The sequence below is a fragment of the Ailuropoda melanoleuca genome, chromosome 10 (assembly GCF_002007445.2).
Source record: "Ailuropoda melanoleuca isolate Jingjing chromosome 10, ASM200744v2, whole genome shotgun sequence".
Classification (NCBI taxonomy): Eukaryota; Metazoa; Chordata; class Mammalia; order Carnivora; family Ursidae; genus Ailuropoda; species Ailuropoda melanoleuca.
Window position 1 is genome coordinate 16,024,025 of NC_048227.1, and position 8,304 is coordinate 16,032,328.

Genomic DNA, 8,304 nt, shown 5'->3' on the forward strand with positions numbered 1-8,304 from the left:
TGGGAGAGGAAGAAGCAGGCTCCCAGCAGAGCAGGGAGCCCGATGCGGGGCTCGATCCCAGGACCCCAGGATCATGACCTGAGGCCAAGGCAGACGCCCAACGACTGAGCCACCCAGGCGCCCCGAGAGCGAGAATCGTAAGCAGGCTCCAGGCTCAGCACAGAGCCTGACCCGGAGCTCGATCTCACGACCCTGAGATCATGACCTGGGCTGAAAGCCAGAGTCGGACACCTAAGCAACTTGAGTCATCCAGGCGCCCCTCTCAGTGGCTTCGGTTGAAAAGATTTCCCAAGTGGGGGCGCCTGGGTGGCACAGCGGTTAAGCGTCTGCCTTTGGCTCAAGGCGTGATCCCGGCGTTCTGGGATCGAGCCCCGCATCAGGCTCCTCCGCTATGAGCCTACTTCTTCCTTGCCTGCTCCCCCTGCTTGCGTTCCCTCTCTCACTGGCTGTCTCTATCTCTGTCAAATAAATAAATAAAATCTTTAAAAAAAGAAAAAAAGAAAAGATTTCCCAAGTGATTCTGATAGGACCTTATCACTCCTTAGAGACTCACTGGGGTAATTCTTGCCCCTTAAGGAAGGTGAAAGGAAGCCTTCTTGACCCTTGACGAAGTAACCAAATCCTGTTCTGTGCTCTGGTCACATCCGTGCTTCTCTGATTGAAACATTCTCCTTGTGGGTGCCTGGCTAGCTCGGTCGGTGGAACATGTGAACCTGGATCTCGGGGTTGTGAGTTTGAGCCCCACATTGGGTGTAGAGATTACTTAAAAATTTTTTTAAAAAGAAAAAAAGAAACACTAGGAGAGTAAATAAATAAATAAAACATTGTAAACATGTATTTGCCCAAGACCCCAAGGCTACTCCACCCCCAGGCTTTCTACAGCAATGGATGGCAACTCCTTTCTCAGTTGCTCAGGTCAAAAACCTCAGTGATTCTTGATTCGTGTCTTTATCTCACAACCCACTCCAACCTTTTGAGAAAACCTGGGGGCTCTACCTTCAAAATATAGCCAGAATCTGACCGTCTTTCACCACTTTCAGCACCACTACCCTGGCACAAGCTACCGTCATCTCCTCCACGCTGTGGCATGCATTATTGCAATAACCTTCTAGAAGGCATGCCTGCTTCTGTCCTCGTTCCTCTGGTTAGTTCTCAACCTAGCAGCCAGAATGGTTATTTTAAAATATGTCAGATGATGTCACTCTTCTGCTCAAAACACTGCCATGGCTCCCTATTTCAGAGTAAAAGCCAAGCATCCAAGACCGGACAAAATCCACACTTTCTCTCTCCCCCCAGTCACTTCCTACCACTCTCCTCTCACTCACACTGCTCCACCCACACGCTTCTCCTTGCTGTTCTTCAGTAACACCAGTCAGCTGTGCCTTCTGCCTGGCATGCTTTTCCACCAGAGAGCCCATGAGTTAACTGTCTTTTCTCCTTCAATTCTTTGTTCAGATATCACTTACTCACTTGTGTGTAATCTGGCCGAACCTGCTCCCTTTACCTTGCTCTACAGGAGTGCCCCCTTAGCCACGGTTTCACTTTCCACAGTTTGAGTTACACACGGTCAACCAGAGTCTGGAAACAGAATTCTTCTGAGGGTCAGTAGTAGCCTACATTGCAATGCCTACGTCATTCACCTGGCTTCATCTCATCACGTAGACACGTGATCATCTCACATCATCCCGAGAAGAAGGGTGAGTACAGGACAATAAGATATTTTGAGAGAGAGAAACCACATTCACATACTTTTATTACAGTATATTGTTATAATTGCTCCTTTTTATTATTGTTGTTGTTGATCTCTTACTATGCCTAATTTATAAATCAAACTTTATCATAGGTATGTATGTTCAGGAAAAAAACATAGTATATGTAAGGTTCAATACTATCTGGGGCTTCAGGCATCCACTGGGGGTCTTGGAACATATTCACACACACCCCTACAGAAAAGGGTGGACTACTGTAGTTTCCCCCATAGCCTTGTCCCATCTTCTACACACTACGTAATATATTGACTCCCTTGTCTAAGAATAGAAGCTACAAGAAGGCAGAAATCTGTTTTGTTCCCTGAGCCCAAGAACTTAGAACAGTGTCTGTCACAGTGGCAGGTGCCCAATAAATGTTAAATGTAAACTTCATTTATTTTTTTAAACGTAAACTTTAAATGCCTGTATTCCTCGCAATACTACAACGAAAAAGTATGACTAACAATATCAGGTGGTGGGACCCAGGGGTTCTTGGACTCCCACTACCTTCATCCGCACCTGGGAGGGCAGCTACTTTGAATTGGAAACACTGAATTTTCAGTTCACCAATGCCCTTTCTCTGCTCAGCTTCTGCAAGTGTGCGTCCCGGGCTCACCTTGTCCGACCTGGGCGAGGTTCCCGTTCCCCGAGCGCCAGGGTCACTCATCCAGCCAACCAATCAAAATCTCCGTCCTTTCTGCCCCTTAAAGGACTTAGCTTTCCGAAAGATTGTGCCAAGAGGGGCGGGACGCAGCAAATTTAACGGGTGGGCGGGACGCTGGGGCTGTTGTCTAGATCACCCGCGAGCTTTACCCTCGCGGAGAGAGAAAAGGGGCGGGGTGTGGAAGCGGACTTCCCGCCCCTATCACGGCGCGGCTTGGGATTGGCTCGCCACTATTGGGCCACGCCCACAACCGGGCTCTAGCCACTCCCCCAGCTGTTCGCTGCCTCCGGCCGGGTTCCGAGGCTCCTGCCTGGCGGGAAACCCTCAGAAGCCGGGACACAGACGCCCTTCCCCGGGTAATCGCCCTGGGCCGGCGCGGGGAGATGTGCCTCAGCCCCCGGGACCCTGCGATCACAGGTTCCCCGGTTATTCATTGAGGCTGCGGTGCCAGCCCGGACATCCGGATCCAGGGCCAGGAAATCCCGAGAAACCTCGTCCCAGGGCCGGCACCTCGCCTAAGCCGCTGTTAAAAGAGGGATTGGATTCAGTAGATGATCTCCGAGGAGCCCGCCCCGTCAGACAGATCCTTTTCTTCACGGAAGTCCCTGGGCTTCTGTGGGCTTTGGCTTCCTCAAGTGTAGATGAATAGGCATGGGGAAACCCAGAACTGGCCCCAGCTCCGGCACTCACTGGCTGTGTGGCCTTGAACAAGTCACAACCAATTTGTAGGCTTGTTCCCTCAACGCACTGTAAAGGGGATTGGACTCGATGTCCTCTAAGGTCCCTTTGGTTCTTCCTAGTTATGAAGCAGCCTTGATAAAACGTGTAAAGTTTCTTTGTAAATGTTCGACATGTATACCTATTGCAAGCGATTTACATCGCTCTCTGCTCATCCTCCTTCACTTTCTGTGCCCAGAAGCTCCAGGAATGAATGAAAAGTCTAGAATGGCACCTAAAAATTAAATAGGGATTGTTAACAGATGCTGAAGGGGCTCAGGAGATGATGCTGGAGAGGAGAATGGAATAAACCCCCTCACTTGACAGAAGGGAAAACTATGAGAGTAGTTAAGTCGGGCTGCTAATAGGAAGAAACTAGGTTTTCTGGCTTGACTGCATGATCCGTCCCTTTACACATAGTGTTGGCAAACAGAAGGCATAAACATGTAAAAGCAGGTAAAGAGGGACGCCTGGGTGGCTCAGTCGGTTAAGTGTCTGCCTTGGGCTCGGGTCACCACATCGAGCTCCTTGTTCAATGGGGAGCCTGCTTCTCCGTCTGCCTGCTGCTCCCCCTGCTTGTGCTCTGTCTCTCTCTGACAAATAAATAAATAAATACAATCTTAAAAAAAGCAGGTAAAGAAATTGTCCAAAGAAATAAAAGCAACTTAGTTTGTAATTTTAATTTAAATCTTTTCAATTTAAGTAGAAACTTCCTACTTTCATTTACTTCAGATTTGTATCCTGCCTACCTTTGCGGTGACCTACAAAGCAGAAACAGAGCAATAAAAAATTAAACAGAAGCAAGTTATTTCCCTCTTCTGCTTTTCCTTTCTGTTACCCTTATCTCCCCAGAAGAGCTTCTCAACTTCTGATGTTCCCAAACCCCCTCTGTAGTATTCTGCAGTGGTCATCCACCAGCCTTCCAAAAAAAAAAAGAAGAAGAAGAAAAAAAAAAAAGCCAACTAAAGCCAAAACCTCCTGCTCCAGCCACCACTTGGCACGATGCCTGGCTCCAAGTCACCGAAGGAAACGTGCTGGCTGCCCTGCTCACCGGCCACCTCATTTCCTGCCTACCCTGGATGGAATGGGGATAAAGAAGGGAAGGATGTGGGGTGCCTGGCGGGCTCAGTCAGTGCAACTCTTGATATGGAGTTGTGAGTTCAAGCCCCGCACTGGGTAGAGAGATGGCTTTAAAAAAATCTTTTAAAAAGATGGGAAGTGGGGGAAAGGATACACACGGCAGAAAAGAGGTGAGTCTCACACGATATTGAAGAAGTGAGAGAGAAAATCAGAAAGAACAAAAGGGAATGCTGAGAAGGAACAGAAATCAACATGGATCTTTTGTGATTTTTCCTCCTCCTGGGCTACTAGATGGCAGATAGTGTGTAAGTGGCTTTCCTCCTGTTCTGGGCTGTCTTCTTCTTGGAGGGCATATCACCCCGGGGGGGCTGTTTCGCATCTTTAGAGAAGTCCCCCTCCCCGCCCCCGCCTCCCTCTCCGAGACTTCCAACACCTTCCCGGTCCTCCACACTCCCTAGCTCACTTTGTTTTTTCCTTCTTATTTGTTATCTGTCTTCCTTAGAATTTAACCTCTGTAAGGACAGGGATTTGGGGGCTTTGGTTTTAATTTTTAGCTGTTTTGTTCACAAGTGTATCTAACAGGGTCTAGAAGAACCCAGAGTTAGCTTTTTATTTACTAAATAAATACTCAATATTTACTAAACGAGTAAATCAATGAATGAATGAACTACAACATGCTGGGAAAGTCTTAAAAGAGTATGTTGTAAATCTGACAGATTCATAGCTCTGAGGCAAGCCAGAAAAAAGCCTTTTTTTCCCCATAATTTGGACCCATCTTAAAGCGTGGATACGTGCGCGTGTGCGCGCGCACACACACACCCACACCCCTCTAGAGTTCAAGGAGAGAGTTCCAGAATGACATTTGAGTGGAGAGGGACTAGCATGATGAACTCCTAACTCCTAAGTTAACAGTTTTTTCTCACTGGATCATGGATATAGAGAGCAGACACCTTTTTTTTTCTTCTTTTCTTTTAATATTTTATTTTTAAAAGTAATCTCTACACCCAGTGTGGGGCTCCAACCCACAACCCCAAGATCAGAAGTCGCATAGTCCTCCGATTGAGGCAGCCGCGCCCCTCCAGTCACCTTTCGGACTAGTGGGGCTGGTTTCTGACCCAGCTCCAGCTCTCAGAATCAGTTGAACGTTTGCACAATTACGTAACATTCTAAAGCTTCACTTCCTCTTTCTGCACAATAGGATAATACCTTCACGGTTGTAAGGATTCGGTGAGATAAAATATGAAAGTGGCTGCCAGTCCCTGGCATGCAATAGGTGTTTAATTATTGCTTTCTCTCTCTGCTTTTTTTTTGAGGGGGGAGGGCAGGAAACTACTTTTCTCTCCTGTGACTTTCTCCTGTGAATACAAGCTTCTTCCTCAAGAGTTTAAAGTTACATTGTCAGTTTGATTTTTTTTTAAATCCGGTTTTTGCTTTGGACTTCTAAAGAGTTTCGAAGATATATATTAACTTTAAAGTATAATTTTTAATTCGTTAGGTAGGGAGTTAAAGAAGGATGTGAGAGAAAGTTAGTGAATGGGGGTTCGGTTTGGCACATTTTAACCAGAACCCTGAGCAGGGGAATGCTGAGTCCCCGGGCCCTGCCCCAAATCCCTCTTGAGACGGAGTTTTGTTTTGTTTTTTGCTTTTAAAAAATTGAATTAAAGTACACGTAACATAACATTTGCCACCTTCCTATTGCCAAGTGGAGAGTTCAGTGGTATTAAAGACAACAAGCTAAGCGTAGGAGCCCAGGATTCAGCCCACTTGGACTTGAACTCCTGGCTCAGCCCATTACTACGTGGCCTTAGGCAAGTCGCTGGGCACTGGGGCCTCACCCTTATCAGGGATACAGCATTTTCTCCGCAGCTTGCAGGGCTGGAAGGAGGCCACGGGGTCGAAGCCCTTGGCAGGGCTTGGCTCAGAGAGTGCCTCAGTCCATGCTAACCATTGTTGTTATTCTAGAGCCTGGAATTCGGAATCAGAATCAGGTTGGGTGTCACTCACAAGGTCACACGGATACAGCTGGGTCCCAGACGCAGCTTCGGCTAAATCCCGCGAGCAGAGCCTCCAGGTCGAGGGCTCTGTGAAGTGCTCCCGCCTGCCAGCACTGAGTAAGGCCTCTGTCCTCTGTTCTCTCTGGGCTGCGTCTCCATTCCTCTGCCTCACGCGGGGTTGGCGAAGCGGGGGGCGCTGCCTCCAGCCACAGGCGGGGACTAAAACTCGGTATCTATAGCCTGCCTGGGGCCCCTCGTTATGGCACAGATCTCCTTGGATCCTTTGTGCCAGGCAGTGTGCTGGTTACCAGGGCAGTGCCAAAACGAATCCGATTCCGACCCCTCCGTCCGAGATCTTACAGCCAAACTAGGGGGATAAATAAGATGGGTGTGACTATGCCGCTTACCCGGCTGATAAGTAGCTATCGATCACCTACCACGTGTACAACATTGTATAAGATATTGAGTCACTGTCGCAGAAATTCACAAGAGGGAGAAATGATGGTGGTTTGGGCATACCCCAGCCAACCCAGAGCCTGGCCTCCAGAACTGCTGACGAGATGGATGATGGATGGATGGATGGATGGATGGATGGATGGCGTTGGTTAGACGGCTGGTTGTTGGGGAAGGTTTCACACGGTAGGAGATCTAGCCAAGGACCTTGCGGAATAGAGGTTACTCACTGAAGAAGATGTGCAAAGATGGCGTCCTCACATTCATTTGAGGGTCTGTGAGGCCATTCATCTTGGAGGCCATTAATCTGTGAGGGTTCCTTGAGGGCCTGAGTGGAAAATTCAAATGGCTATGAGATCTAGGAAAGAACAGGACATGCGTGGAGGCTGGGAGCTTACTCTCTGGGGCTTTTACACCTGAATGCCTCTGGGCTTACCTTCCTTTTGTGCACTTTTGATAGAGACACGGGAACCAAAACCTGCTTCTCTTACAGGAAAAACAGCAGCGCAAGCATGGCAGCTGGGAGTGGAGGGTGAACCAGGGGATGCAGTCCTTCTAAGGGGGGGGCACCTACTTCTCAGTTTGAAGCGGTTGCTTGTTGTAAGAACATGAGTGAAACGTTTCCAGCTCTACTGATGCATCAAAAGCTAGAAATCTGGTTGTTACTGTTTTTAAAATGCAACCTCCCAATTCTAAAGTAAGTATCAGGTGGAATTTTCTAAAGAAATTGCCCACCAGTTGAAACACACTTTGGGGTCGTAGCTACCAGTCTGTAACTTCTACTCAGGGCACCAAGAGACAGATCAGGTGAGGAAGATGGGCAGAAGCTAAATTTTGAGCGGCCTTGAATGCCGTGCTAAAGAGATTTTTGACTTGAGCTCAGAGACAGCTTCAGCTTGGGACCAAAATGGCTCTTTGAACAAGGGTGTGGCTTGATGCAAGAGTTTGGGGACCGGTGGGGTGTAGAGTGACATATGAAATAACGAGGAAGCAGTCAGGGTTGAAGGTTACTGCGGTAAGGCAGGTTTGTGACACTGCGATTGAAAGACGGTGGCGGTGGGACGGAAAAGACGAGCGGACAAGAAAAAGATGAAATCGAAAAGGGTACGGAGGGGATGAGGGGAGCCGCGGGGAGCGGCAGGAGAAAAGGTTAGCGAGGTTCCGCCAAGCCCCACGTCTCTCGCCCGAAAGGGAAGGGCCGGCCAGGTCGAGGGGGCAGGCCTGCTGGGATTACAGAAGCCAGCCCGACGACCCGGCCGTCGCCCCGCATCCCAACGGGTCAGGAGCGCAGGGCGCCCCCAGCGCCGCGCAGTCCGGCTCCGCTCCCGGCCGGTGGACCAGCCCGTGCACAAAACACGCGTCCTAAGCGAGTCGCCCATAAAACCGGGATAAGGCCACCGGCATCGCGGGGCGGCTGCGGGGACTATGGGGGAGGCGGGCGGAAGGAGCGGGTGTTTTCTGAGCCGGGGCTCTGGAAGGCTCGACATCCCCGGGGGAGCAAGCTGCCCGCCCTCCCCGCGCCTCCCCCGACCCGCCTGCGGGGAGAGGCCAGGAGTCCCCGGCGGCCACGATCGGAGACACCTCTCCCCGCCCGGCCCCGGGCGCCCCCGGCCCGCGCCCCGCCCCCCCCTCCCGCGCCCCGAGGCGG

The 8,304-nt window shown here is 49.9% G+C and overlaps 1 long non-coding RNA gene across 1 annotated transcript; it reads right to left on the reverse strand.

Annotated features, from left to right (window-relative positions):
• Nucleotides 1-5,992: 5,992 nt before the first annotated feature.
• LOC117804144 lies at nucleotides 5,993-7,442 on the reverse strand. Its single transcript, XR_004628406.1, has 3 exons — nucleotides 7,093-7,442; nucleotides 6,887-6,984; nucleotides 5,993-6,570 (listed from the first exon to the last, which is right to left on the reverse strand). It is a non-coding gene; the product is annotated as an uncharacterized LOC117804144 (long non-coding RNA).
• Nucleotides 7,443-8,304: the final 862 nt, after the last annotated feature.